The 15,292-nt window shown below is 37.5% G+C and overlaps 1 protein-coding gene across 7 annotated transcripts in view; it reads right to left on the bottom strand.

The window, feature by feature from the left end:
• TENM3 (teneurin transmembrane protein 3) overlaps positions 1-15,292 on the bottom strand; it is a 320,768-nt gene that overhangs the window by 171,523 nt on the left and 133,953 nt on the right. For 4 of the 7 annotated variants that reach the window (XM_081221018.1, XM_081221019.1, XM_081221020.1 and 1 more), the window contains exon 2: positions 9,801-10,038. The gene's annotated coding sequence lies outside the window, so the exon portion shown is untranslated. Of the gene's footprint in view, positions 1-9,800; positions 10,039-15,292 lie in introns of those variants that run through there. The other 3 variants (XM_081221015.1, XM_081221016.1, XM_081221017.1) reach the window with 1 other exon arrangement.

Here is a 15,292-nt window from a genome sequence, read left to right as displayed (position 1 = left end):
AATTCAATACAAAATTCTTCACTCATTCTCTGGGACGAGTAGTGGAATGATCCTGAAAATCTTTTTTAACCACTTAAAGGTTATCCAGCGAGCTCATGGCAAAGTACCCCCAAAGAGTTATAAACCATAAAAATGGGTTAAATATATAAAATGGGTCCAAATTTGCTGACCTTTTCGGTGATGACAAGTGGCTGTCAGTAGTATGCTACCAAGAATTTATTTTTGAGAAAATTATTTATCTGTCTCTTTAAGGTACAGGTATTATTCAAGAATGAGTAAGAAAGTACTGCTTCTCTGAAGGAACTCTTAGTCCAGAGAGAATATTTTTTAAATGTACATTTGGAATTATTCTCATTATAATTTTGTTGCCAAGAACGATGATTGCCACCTATGCCAATTATCAGTTTTCTAAACGGCTTCAATGTCTGCAAAACGTGGTAGTTTAGTGGGTTTTGCCTTCGTTTACTTAAAAATGTGAAAATGCAACAACATCCAATTAGTTTGCTAGAAAACGAAATTAGCCAAGTTACAACAGATACTGTATGATCTCATTTATATGTCGAATCTAAAAAAGTCAACTTTGGGACTTCCCTGGCGGTCCAGTGGTTAAGACTCTGCACTCCCAATGCAGGGGGTGTGGGTTCAATCCCTGGTCAGGGAACTAAGATCCCACATGCTATGTTGAACAGCCAAAAAAAAAAAAAAAAAAAAAAAAAAAAGAAGTCAAACTCACAGAACCAGAGAGCAGAATGGTCTGGTTGCCAAGACCAGGGGCTGGGAGGCGGGGGAACTGGGGAGACACTTTGGGTTATCAGGTGAGTAAGTCGGGAGCTAATGTGCAGCCTGGTCGTTACAGATAATAATACTATATTGTGTACTTGAAATTGTTAAAAGAGTAGATCCTAAGTGTCCTCACCACACATACACACAAAAGGTAACTATGTGACGTGATGGGTGTGTTAATTAACTCAGTTATATACACACACACACACATATAAAATCATCATGTACACCTTAAAAAGATAAACTGTACAATCTAAATATATACAACTTTTATTTGTCAAAAGGAAGTATATATAATTGTTAGGATTGAAAAATGTTTAAGGTATGATGACTTTGATATGTAATTATTTCATAAGTGTATATTTAATAAATAATTTACCAAATGAACAAACTTAATAGACTTAAATAAAAGAAAATTATTTAAAAATATTATCCATTTCATTTCATCCTTTCAATTTTTAGTTTTATATATGTATGATAACATGCATAAGATTAGTACATTGCTACAACTGTGTAATTTTTAATTTGATAAATACATATATTTCGGAGTTGCGTACTTTATTTTTCCCTTTCATATGAAATAAAAAAAATGTAGAGACACTACAAGAAGAAAAGGTAATGAATTTGGAACCTGAGATCTAGCTGAATGCTAGTGATCACATGATCTCAGGCATTTTACTAAATCTCCATGTACCTTAAAAAGAAGTTAAGATTAGATCATCTCTAAAATCAATTCCAACCCTGAAATTTGCTCTGGAATATATAGTCCAAACTTTTTCAGAAGCAGTCATACCTTCTACAGGTCCTCCATAATAAACTTGAGTTTTTCATATGGGTACATTTCATAAACATCTGCTGAATGAATGAATGCATTCAGGCTTTATTTTATCAAGTATCACTACTCCACCACTATCTCAGATAATTTCTTCCCCATATTATCACTGTTAGCTTTTTCTAAAACAAACCCTGTCTTTGAAAATTTACTTCATAATTTATTTCCTCTAGGAAGTCACCCCAATTAAACTGAGGATATAGTGATTATTCTCACAATAACAAAATACCTAGCTCCAAAGCTGAGAATGCTACCTAATTGCTCACAAAAATTAATCAGCATGTAAGTTCCTGGTTAATTGTCATTGCCTTCACTGCCTTGGTAGCTATCATTTACCTTTATAAATGCTAACTCAATTATTTTATTTTTAAAGGTATAGCATAAGAAAAGAATAAAGAAAAGAAAAGAAACTGAAGTGCCAGATACTTTACATATGATATTTCAAGGAATACTTATAAAATGTTTGTGAAGTATCATCAAACCCATTTTATGAGAAAACGAGGTAAAATGTATGAGTACTTGGCCCAAGGTTATATAGCTAGTAGGATGTTGAGATTTTAATCCAGATATGGTGTCTAGTACACCATGACCCGAAAGAAGCAATATTCTATTAGTGCTGGATGTAACTGGAACAAGATGACTTCTGGTAGTAGCATTTTAAGTGGTTCAGAATATGAGGTGAGATGCTAAGAAATCATAAAGAGGGTTTTAGCAGAATCAGAGGGGTTGTCAAATAGAATTTATTAAACTTAGTTGGCTAATTGCATGTTCAAGAATTTAATCTTAATGGGCTACGAAGAAAGGGTTCTGAGAATGCTGTAATACGACACAGACTCAGGTTTGCAATTAAAGGAGAAAGAAATAAAACAGGCACAAGAATGTCAAGGCAAAATGAAGAAACGCAGGAAAAGAAAAGCAATTGTCTTTGACAGGGTATATATTAAATGGCGATGAAACCAGAGGATGACATTTTAGAGATAAACACATAGTTTTAAAATTGGACAATAAATTCTAGGAAAAGATAAAATCAACATGTAGTAATGATGTTAAGTAGAGACAACACACACACACACAAAATCAAGGAAAGAGGACTGAAACATATTTTCACAGACAACAATCAGTGAAGAGTAAAAGAATTTTTTAAAACTTCCAAAAACAGTTGCCAAGGAAGAAGAGAGGTGTCTCAAAATGAATAGGTCATATCCAGAAAAAGATTATGATTAAATCACAGTCATTAGCTATGACCAGAGTAATGGCACAGATGACCTTTTACTTTGATCATGTTCAGAGAAGCGACCAGAAATGTGTTAGGAGTAATTAAGAATTCATTACTCTAGATACTATGGAAATTCAGGGTATCATATATGAATATTTTATACAGATTGATGGTTATCCAAAACCAAACATTATCAGAGTATACAGTATTTGCAACTGGTTGGAATTATGCTTTCAAAAATCATCTAAGGCCTACAGCAAATGATTAATACATACTTTCTTGGTATCTTAATTACTATTAAAAAGAAACTGGTTCACCTCAGTTAAACAAAATAACACTCCTACTCTTTTGTACAGGAACTTCATCACCCTCAAAAGATACCTAAAGCTTTGAAAACCTTAAATATCACTGGGGTCTAACTTCTGGCTGATGCGAAGAGAACGCATCTATCAAGGCTTTTATGGGTTCATTCCAAACCTTTATTACTTCAGTTAACTAAATGTTTCAGGGCTATGAATAGTTGCCTTTCATTATAATTTGAAAAAGTTTTTTTCTTCTCAAGAACAAAATTAACAGACTTGCAAAAATTCATGTACTTTTTGTTTAATGACAGGAATAGTGGCAAAAAAAAACCAAGAGATTTTATTCTGGTAAAACTATGGTTAAGGCTTGGACTACCTAACTCATAAAGATAAATTAGACATAATTATTCCAGTTAAGACAAATATGTTCTTCATTCCTGGAGAGAAGAGAGCTACTTCATAATAAAAGATATTCGTTTGGCTGTTAAGCAAATAATAAAAGATATTCGTTCGGCTGTTAAGCAATTGGGTCATCTTATCCTATGCAATGGTTGTTATTACTATTATTATTGTTTGGTCATATTTAGAAAAAACATTTATGAAGCACCTACTGCCAGATGAGTTGTTTACATTATTTCATTCAATACAACACTATTATGAGTAGGTATTATTATTGCGTTGGAAATTGACCTCAGATTTAAGTAATTAAATAATTAAATAATCTGTAGATGACTACATGGCTAGTTTAAATGACGGATCTACGATTAAAAATCAGGTCTGACTGCAAAGCACATGTCCTTCTCATGATGCTAAATGGTGTTTATATCTCTACTAGATCTACTAGGTTTTATTCAGGAATATTTATCAATATGGACTCCTGGGAATGACCTTTATTTTAGAGCTACAATCAGCCCACAGCCTACTTTCTCATTTTAATTATTGGCATGTTGCCTGCTAAACACCCACATTGACACTATAGCATCACAACTGGTTAGTAGCAATCTTGTATGAAAAATGATGCTTTTGCTTTCACTTAGTAATCATCTTTGAATCTTTATCTCATGCTTTAGTTTAGAATGAGAACTCTTTCAGTATAAGAGAATGGTTTCGGAAACCAAATTATAATGTTGCCAGAGATACATGGATCTTTGAGTCAAACCAGGATCAAAACTTATCTTTGCTTAACATTTTTAGTTAATATATGATTTACCTTTAACATTTTACATTGAAGAAATTAAATTTGAACTTTTTGGGAAAAAAAAGTCATTCAACATGCTGACTTCAGTATATGCCCCCTCCTGTTCTCTTGCTACTGTGAGAAGAAAATAAAGACGACCATTTTATGTATCATTTCTAGGAGTGACACATTTTGGGGGCCAACAGAAGCTTTCTCTGTGAAGCGGTTGACAAAGGGTTAAATATTTGCTACATGTTGGCAACAGAAACTAGAAGATTTCAAAGTAGGAGTCACAGCTGTATTCAACCAAGGGCTGCCTTTCCACTGCCTCTAACTTGATCTCTGTTATTAGTTACCTTATGTATAAAATAATTTGAACTTACAAAGTAACTTTACTCTTGGGAATAAAACTTAGTAGGGTAACCATATGCCTCTTTGCCCACAACAGCCTTAGTTTATGCCTGTAGTTCCAGTGTAACTGTTCACAGTCCCCTTTCTTTCTCATATTGTCCTGGTTTGATGATAAATTATATGGTTACGATAGAACACAGGCACTGAACTAGGACTGCAACAGCTTCTGGAATTATCCTCCTCTCACTGAGACAAAAATTTTTAAGCCACAAATTGAAACAAGTCTTAAATATAAACACCTCCTAGCAAATGCTCCTGCATCACACATCCATCTTCCTCTGTCTTCCCGTTACTCTTACAACTGGACACATATCCCTCTACGGGCCTTTTAACAAACACCATAAGTTATTGAAGGTGAAATATTTCAAGAGATCTGGAATCCCTTGATTTTTACTATTCATTAGTATGTAATTTTAGATGAGTTTACTGGGTTTTTTTTTTTTTTTTTTAAACAAATGGAGATGGTGAGACTCACAAAGATTAATTAAGAATATCTTAGGACTTCCCCGGTGGCGCAGTGGTTGAGAATCTGCCTGCTAAAGCAGGGGACACGGGTTCGAGCCCTGGTCTGGGAGGATCCCACATGCCGTGGAGCAACTAGGTCCGTGAGCCACAACTACTGAGCCTGCGTGTCTGGAGCCCGTGCACCGCAACAAGAGAGGCCACAACAGTGAGAGGCCCGTGCACCGCGATGAAGAGTGGCCCTGCTCGCCGCAACTAGAGAAAGCCCTTGCACAGAAACGGAGACCCAACACAGCCCAAAATAAATATAAAAATAAATGAATAAATAAAAGATTACTATTAAAAAAAAAGAATTTCTTAGCCTAGATCCACATCTGATTTTGAAGTTTACATTCAGTAACTTTAGCTTCTTCAGTTTTACCTCTCTTCACTGTATTTTGTGATTTTCTCTTTTCCCACAGGTGTCCTTGGGTTTCCTCAAACTATCTTTAACAAAAGGATATGGCATTACTCAGTAAACTTAAGTTCGTAGATTACCTTCCTAGGTATATTCCACTTACAGCTGTATCTTTAATTATGGAGGATCTTACTACTTACTGCCTTGCTAAAGGTAGCTGGTTATCAGCTTGTAGGTGGAGGTACAATTTTTCAACTGGGAAAGCTCTACCCTGGTACTATACGGCCAGGACGTGTGTGTTGTTGCCTAGACTTCTAACAGGCAAGGCTGACTCAGACCTGATTGTCTTTCCTTTTCCTTAGAACCATTTAGAGTGAAGGTGAAAGAGGGGGAAAAAAAGGAGAATATCTTACTTTAGTAAGTGATACTTCTGTTTAGGTTTTTTTTTTTTTTTAAAGATGTAGCAATTGATCTCACATTAAAGCAGCCCAAGACATCTTGATATTTGAATTAAAAATGCAATAATAAAAAGGTAATTTAATATGCAATTTCATACATTAATAATTAGCAAAGCATTGCTGAGCTACAAGGTAAAAAGCTATGGGAACATCACTAATGAACTATCAAGGCCAAAGTAGACTTCAATAAATGAGACTTTAATAAATCTTTTATTAAACAGCTACACATGAACCACTTGGTTAACATCTAATAGGTAACTACTAAGCTACGTAATTCACATATGTAAGTGAGCAACTTGCAGGCAATTAACTTTACAATTGCTGAAGGTCAGGATTCTCAATGAGAGTCTCCGTACTGCACCTTTAAGTGGTGCTATCCTGAGTCAAGTGTACACTTTTCTTCAGCTGCTCTATATTCTGGTAGCAGCTATTATTATGTACGGAAGCAGCTGAAGTATAAAATAAACAAAGGATGAGCTATAGGCTATCGGATGCCCTAAAAATTATACAAAGGACGAGAAATACTGAGCTCAAAGAAAAGGAGTCTTCAGAGAAGTTCTAAGCAAGTACTGGTGCTCTGTCTAGGCCCTGATTGTTACTTTTAGGAGATGATGAGACAATAAGAATATGCTTATAAACGGCAAATGCTTGTTCGCATCTTGATGTGACTCTAGATCTGAAACTCGCTGGAGATGGGCAACCAGACCTACTCTGTTTAGTGGGTAGACGTGCACAGGACACAGTAACATCGACAGTCTCCAGCAGTGGCAACGGCTAAATTCATTAGAGAAAGGACATACACACTTTTATGGAAGCAAGAAACTGCTGGTGGGAAAACATGCTTTTTACTAAATCAAAAGGAAAGCTACGTTGAAACAGATAGGACACATCTTTTATGTCTTTTGTACCAAGTTTAGGTGCAAATGACTTGAGATTTTCATGGATTATTACATGCCACTTGTAGCCAACTAATATCAGGATATGCTGAAAGGAGAAAAGGGGAAGCGACAAAGAGAAAAAAAACCCCAGAGACTCTTATCCTCACAGAACTGAATTTCAATCTTTATAGCTTACAACCTTTAAATGACAGTTTCAGAAAAGTGACAATCAGTAAGATGAGTCTATGTATAAATAGCAATAATTGCCAAAGACGAAACTCTACACTAGACTAAAAAACAGTCAAAGGCAGACACAAGTCTGGATAAAGTTGTTAATATAGTTGAAACTGAGAATCATACTCAATAGGGAACCTTAACTAAAAAAGGAAAAATCAATGATAAATAAGACTGGTTCTTCACCTCAAGAGTTCCAGCCAAGTGAGACTATTAAAGAAACCACAGTGGCACTATATCAGTACAGTGGGAAATTTTCACACCTCTGCCCAGGTTGATTCACTGAGCACCTGCAAGTTGAAATGCCATTTTTTTTTATTGGTAATATTATAAGATGTGAACTTTGGAAAAGGAGAACATAACAAAATTATACTACAGATTGAAAAATTTTAGCATGATGTACAATTTTCAAATTCATTATACTTTCTGTATATGTGTGTGAGAGTATCAACTGATAGATTTTCTTACTATGTCAATTCATAAAACTATAAAATGTAATTCCATTGATGGTTCACTAACGGTATTGCTTTGAAATGGAATTTCAAATGGTACGGCTTTGAAATCGCCCTGAGAGTGATTTCTCATACGGTCTGAACTTAGAGAAATCAACTACAATTTCACATACAGCTACTGTGGGTTGTCCTCTAAGGAGCTACTTTCTTCCCTAACTTCCCAGCAGCAAATATTCATTAGCACAATATGAGGAATAACAAGAACACACTTATCTTTCCCCCGAATTATTCCAAATACCTGCTCTATAAGACATGGCTTCAAGGAATACCAGCTTTCCTATCACTGGTTTTTGAGGCTTTTGTACTAACTACCACATCCCTTAAATTAAACACATTTCTGATGACCTAACTTGGCATATTTCATAAATATCTGTCAAAACAATTATTGTCAACTACAACGCAATTATCCATATTCAATTTGATGACTCAACTGGAAACTTACTTTTTTCCTAATAAGTTTTTTTCCAAATGACAATAGTGCATCAGTGTTGATTGTTCAGTGTGTGCTAATTAATGACATTGAGTAAATTTAGCTCTGTGCTAAGAAAAAAATCTGTGTACATGATTCTTTGTCTTTAAGTGAAAAAACCTGCTGTTTGCCTACTTCTCCTGCACTTACGAATTTTTCCCAGAAGAGTGTTCAATATTACAAAATAAATAATAAAACCCAACTACTCTGGGCTGACACTGTAGATGAAAAGACAAGGATTCTTTGGAAACTTCTTTTTAGGTCAAGAGTAAAAGAAAAGACAGAAATATGTTATTGTTGACAACTAACTGTCAGGACATCCTGCTTGCTCGTCCTCAGGGCAGAATTGGTTTAGATTATGCAATTAATGGCAAAAAAAAAAAAAAAAGCAATTTATTCATCATGAGACCCGTTTCTTCATCCAGAAGCTAATTTAAATGCTGACTTTAGCCAGGGGATCTAGAGGGCAGGGCACCCTCCCAGGAGGTCCAGAGCCCTCTGGTTTCTGGCTTTATATGGTGATGAGTCTTTTTCTCTGAACCTACTGGAACCTTAGGGCAGGAAAGAAATAAATACCAGTAGGAGTGTTAGAGGAACACTGCTGCAAAGCTGCCAACAGGAGACCCATGAGTTAGGACACCACACTCTTTGCTTGTGTGATACGTGATACAAAGGGGATGCTGACTGTTGAGGTCCTGGCCAAAGGAAGAAGGTAAGATTTTCTGCACCCGGAGATATTTAAAAATGAAATGAATTAGCTCAAAATAGCTCTTACTGTCTACACTCTCATGTGAGCAGGTTGCTAACTGTGGCCTGAGATGTGCTAGAAGTCATTAAGAACCTCACTGAAACACCAGTATGTGTCAGAGAAAGAGCACTGATCTGGCGAAGCTTCTGGAAGTGAAGGGGTCCACAGGCCATGCTGAGAGCGGACCATGCTGTAGAAATGGGGCAAAATGATTGTGTACAGTTACAGATTCTCAACTGCATGATGAAGACCAGAGGATGGAAAATTCAGGAATCATAAGGAAGAATTTTCTAGTAGAATTGTCTAAAAATGAATGGAAATAATGATGAAGGAACCTTAAAGGTCCCTCATCTCCCTCATGCTGCAAAAAACTAAAACACCCTTAACAGATGGTCCTCTGACTTGTGCTGAAGCATCATCAGTGGGGGTCCACTACGATTTTAAGATGTGATGGACAAAACGCAGTCTGTGAAAAGCAGGGATGTCTGGAACCAAGTAGATGCTCAATATAATCACTGAATCATGGGACTGAGAATCACATTTACACCTCCATCCCTTTCTCTACATGCCTGATCATCTGTAGATAAGAAAAAAAATGGTAGCAAAGAAAAGTTTCACTGAAGCCATTTATTCTCATCTCTTGTAGGCTACAAAATGTGTGAAAAGGACAGGAAAGGTCATTGGTGCAGCAACTAGAAGAGGACCAGTCATCTGGGGCTGTTTCTAGAGAAGACAAAACAGAGAGTGTATAAGGATGGCAAATCTCTCTTGGTGAGGAAAGGGTCGGACTAGTTTATCTTTCCATTTCAGATATTTAAAAAATATGGTTTGTTGACTGTTGTCAAACATGCATTCTCCAAGCAGGTACATTGTGTGGTCCTAACAATCAAATACTTCGAAAGTCTCAACTTCAGGGCTTACCTGCTTTCCAGTGGTACATTACTGCCAAGGACCCAGCTGTCCTGCAGCTGGACGGACTCGGGTGTGGTTTGCAGCTCGGCGGGCAAAGCAGCCGGCGGGGCCGGACTCTGGTTCCTTCTATTGGTCAGAGAGTTTCTATTGAGAGAAGTGATGGATGGATGGTGCTGTGCGGAGTGCTGCTTGTGGGAAGGTGGCAGAGGCTGCAGGGTGGACTGGCCTTGGTTGTTTGCAGGTTGCTCTGAAAAAAGAAATGGAAACATTATATTTATGTGTATGTGCACATACACCTCTATACACACTACCAATTTCTTGGGGATCCACTGTAGATGAATTGGCATTAGAAACTGCATGTAGGGCTTCCCTGGTGGCGCAGTGGTTGAGAGTCCGCCTGCCGATGCAGGGGACACGGGTTCGTGCCCCGGTCCGGGAAGATCCCACATGCCGCGGAGTGGCTGGGCCCGTGAGCCATGGCCGCTAGGCCTGCGCATCCAGAACCTGTGCTCCGCAACGGGAGAGGCCACAACAGTGAGAGGCCCGTGTACCGCAAAAACAACAACAACAACAACAAAACTGCATGTAAATCCATAACCTAATACATTTGCATATTGTTCTATTAAGCGGGTGTTCAGTGACATTCTCTAAGAGCAAGCTGACCCTTGATGCACGAAGTTCTAATTAATAACCACAGATGGTAAAGTTGCTCTTGGTTTTAATTTGTTTCAGATTTTTTTTCATCTGGTTTTATTAGCACCTACAGAAAATAGCATCTGACAGCTCCCCTAATGTGCCTTTAGATTTCAGCTTTTTTAAACAAACCAACCCTGAAATTAAATGGGTAATTTCTGTAGAACACAAAGGTTTTGGAAATGCTTATAATCCCTATAATTATTTAATGGAGTTTTTTTAAGCTTTATTTAACTGCAATAAATTATTACAAGCTAGTTGCTAAACAGCAGTAGACTACTCTAGCGCATTTCAAATAAGGCAGATCTGCACTATGATCTACCAATAGATGCTAAGTATTCTTTAGCAGAAGGTCACTGTGTGAAGCAGATGTTGTTTCATGGATATTTAACAGACTGAATCACAGCTGATTACAACGTCAGAAGGCTCATATACTTAATGACTGTTACATCCATTAGAACACATGCAGAACAGATTTTCCAATTTCACAGTATGCAGTAGAACTACATTTTGGTGTAAGTCATAAGTGATCAGAGCAACTCATGCCACTATGTCAGTGGTACAAATATTTTGTTCTAAACCAGAATCATAAAGGATCCAGCAACTTCAGAATATAAACACAACAGTGGGTTGTAACCAGGAAAAAATTCTCTAAAGCTAATAAGTCATAAGTTAAAATACGCAAATGAATGGAACATTTGAGACCTACTTCTCATTCTCATTACCTAGCTTTGGACATGCTAGAATGCACAAATACTACATTTTAGCCAACAGACAGATGACCCTTAATTTAATGTTAAACTTATTATGGTTCCGCACACATAAGATGTTAATTTTTGACTAACTTCAGTTCAAAGTGCAATATAATTTTAAAGTGATGCATTAAATCATGCTGTTAATATAAATGCACATATTAAAAGAGAACAGGAAACACAGGGACTATCTTTCATCTACCATGTGAACTCCAGCAGTGATTGTTAACACAGTCTAACCTTGTAATCCTGGTTGCATGAAATGGATACATGATATGTAAGAGTTTGAATACATAGTATCAAACCCCTTTACAGGGACAACAATTAAAATTACTCCACCCACAGGGTATAATATTAGTAACACCATGTTTCCAGGGGTCTCTAATAATCCGTATCACATCATTTAACAACTAATAATTTCTTACTCTTGAAATGACGGACAGAGATCACACCTAAATCTATGAAACAGAGTTGCTTCCTTGTACAGTCACTATTCTTGAAGATTCCCATTCTGAAAACTATAGAAATCTTACTTGGTCCATTGTTTTGGTGCTCATGAAAAATTACAGAAGTCTAATTCTCAGTTAAAGTGAAATTAGCCTTTGGAGACATGGCAGGGTTAAAATAGCACATACAGTTTTAATCGTGTGAGAATAAAAGAAACAAACAGTTTAAAATTCATGTAAGATTTATTATTCAGGTATCATTTAACTACTTAGCTTTGCTGTTCTTAGCATCAGTGCATATGATTAGAATCTCTATAGATGTCTTTAAGGAACATTTCAAGAAGCTGTTTATAAGATGACATATAATAAGGTGCAGTTACGGACTTCCCTGGTGGCGCAGTGGTTAAGAATCTGCCTGCCAATGCAGGGGACACGGGTTTGATCGCTGGTCGGGGAAGATCCCACATGCCACGGAGCAACTAAGCCCATGCACCACAACAACTGAGCCTGTGCTCTAGAGCCCGTGAGGCACAACTACTGAGTCCGTGTGCTGCAACAAGAGAAGCCACTGCAATGAGAAGCCCGCACACCACAACAAAGAGTAGCCCCCACTCTCCGCAACTAGAGAGAAAGCCCACGCACAGCAACGAAGACCCAACACAGCCAAAAAATGAATGAATAAATAAATACTAAAATTACTTAAAAAAAAATAAAGCTACAGTTACGAGGGCCTAGACAAGGTCGGCCTCATAACAAAGAGAGAAAGAAGAGAAACATTTCAAAAGGAAAAGTATTAAGACTGTGCCTATAAAGAAGCAGGTGACTCCATGTTTTTAAGTACAGCTCCATGAAAGAATGGTTTTATATTATAGATAGGTTACATAGAATAAAGGATATATCAGATATTATACTGTGTCGAGGTAAGGGCACCACAGTTACTTCCTAACTCTGTCAGTCATCATGATAGTGAGCCTCTGTTTCTTTAACTGTAACGTGGCAAATACTGCTTGCCAAAAAGTTTGTTTGGGTTTTTCATAGCATGTTACGAAAACCCGAACGAACTTTTTGGACAATCCAATACCACTGTCCCGTCCAGGTATTAGTGCAAATCTAATGAAATGAAATGCACTCACTCATTCATTTATTCACAGACTTCGTCATTCATCCCACAGGAATTTATCAAGCTTCTATGTTCTAAGGATCTGCTAAGTCAGTAACAGGTGAAAGCATTGTGTAAATGATACCGCATCATAAATATTAAGATTGTTATAAATATTAAGATTGTTACTGAAACATTAAAAGATTTAAGGTCTGTTATCATCATATATTTCATTATGTTGAATTTAAGATTCTTATTCTTTTTTAGTTTTTTTTTTAAATTTATTTTTTATTGAAGTATTGTTGAGTTACAATGTTGTGTTAGTTTCTGGAAGATTCTTATTCTTAAATCAAAATATAAATCATGGGTTAAAACCTTCCATTTAAGGTTTTGAAACTAATTAGTTTCTGCTGTTGCTTTCTCTGGATTCACTCATTCATTTTGCAAGTATTCATTAGGAACTTACAATATGCAAGACATCATGTAAACATCCTTCCTTTTTCCAGTTGTCTGAGGTTATTTCAGCACACCGTGTTCTGTCTGCTGGGACCTCTTTTGATTTGACTACCTAATTAGGAGGCCTACCAATAAAACAAGTCCAGATAATGAAAGCTAGGTTCAATCTAAAATTTGATGGAACAGAATAAGTGCAGAGTCTGAGTGACATGGGGCGGATGGCCAAATTTAAATTCTGGCCATCACAAACAGAAGCAAAATCCCAGGATTCGGCTGGAGGTCAATGCTAGTTCTAGAGATTCTGGCTTACAGGACGTGAGAAGTAGCTGGTTTATGTATTTCTTTTTACCGACTTATTCAAGATAGATTACTTTTGGGCTTCCCTGGTGGCGCAGTGGTTGAGAGTCCGCCTGCCAGTGCAGGGGACACGGGTTCGTGCCCCGGTCCGGGAAGATCCCACATGCCACGGAGTGCCTGGGCCCGTGAGCCATGGCCGCTGAGCCTGCGCGTCCGGAGCCTGTGCTCCGCAACGGGAGAGGCCACAACAGTGAGAGTCCCACATACCGCAAAAAAAAAAAAAAAAAAAAAAGAAAAGATAGATTACTTTTATAAAGTATAACAAGATAAAATAAAATTGAACATAGTCAGACAGGAAGATAGAATAAAAGAAAACAAAGCGGGAAAGATAAAGCCAGATATGAGGTGAGTGGACAAAATGCCTGCTGTATACAGTTCTACACATTTTTAGAGAAGGGTACAAATCTGGCTCTAAATTACCTTGTTGCAAAGAGGGAAACATGATCAGTTACATGATTTGAAGTGTTTTTAAGATCAAAAAGTTTGCTTAAGAAAAGCACTGAGAATAGAGAGAACATTCTCTCTTCACCTCATAGGAAGACAGATGAATATCCAGGGAAGTTTTATGACCAAGGTTCAAAGCGGGCACAAGGAAACAGAGAACAGGGTTTGGACTTGGAGACCAGCACTTAGAATCTAATATAGGTGGGCAGATCCATGCAAGGACAGCCAAAACATCAACTGTAGTCTTTGCTTTAAGCTAATCCACTGATACAGGCTTTGCATAGGCTTGAGAAAAAGTTTCAGATGAGACCTCACAGAGTCACCAAGTTCAGTGCTCCTGAAACATAGCTCTGAATGTGTCATTTTATTCCTGGAAAACTCCAAAGGCGTTTTGCCTATAAAACATAAAGTGAACTCTAAAGGTGAATGTGATACTTGTTCAAGGTATCTTTGCAAACGTTATCCCCATGAATCTCTTGATGCATCCCTGTTCTAGTCAAGTTTGCTGTACCCACTATATCTCCACCACAGCTTTCCACTTCTGTATAGTGGCTTCTCCTTGAAAGACATGTTCCTCCAACTTTCTATATCCAAACCCTGTGTATTTCAAGATCTAAGAATGAGGACTTCTGTTTTCTTCAAGTAGAAATCAGTTATTTCTCCTGAGTCTTCTTAGAGTCTTTTATCTTTCTTCTCTTTTTCTTTTTTAAAATAAATGTATTTATCTTATTTTATTTATTTTTGCCTGTGTTGGGTCTTTTTTGCTGCGTGCAGGCTTTCTCTAGTTGCAGCGAGCAGGGGCTACTCTTCGTTGCGGTGTGCAGGCTTCTCATTGCGGTGGCTTCTCTTGTTGTAGAGCATGGGCTCTAGGCGCGCGGGCTTCAGTAGTTGTGGTTCGCGGGTTCAGTAGTTGTGGCGCACAGGCTTAGTTGCTCTGCGGCGTGTGGGATATTCCCGGACCAGGGCTCGAACCCAAGTCCCTGCATTGGCAGACAGATTCTTAACCACTGCTTCACCAGGGAAGTTCCTTTTATCTTTCTTTTCCATGGCTCTTTTCACTTTTCCCTCTGTATTATACCACTTTTATAGGTTTCATGTGCCCTGTTAGACTCTCTGTGGAGAGTCACCTTGGAACCCCTAAGGACCACAGGATGATAGATACTCAGTAAATATCTGCTGAATGAATGACTATTGGTGAAGAAGTCAATGAAGGGAGAGCTGAAGTAAACAGTGGGGCCTGCTCATATTGCCTTT

This window comes from Mesoplodon bidens (genome assembly GCF_964165515.1).
Source record: "Mesoplodon bidens genome assembly, chromosome: 20".
In the NCBI taxonomy this organism is placed as follows: domain Eukaryota; kingdom Metazoa; phylum Chordata; class Mammalia; order Artiodactyla; family Ziphiidae; genus Mesoplodon; species Mesoplodon bidens.
The sequence above is the reverse complement of the archived record's forward strand: the minus strand, read 5'-3'. Positions and strand labels throughout refer to the sequence as shown.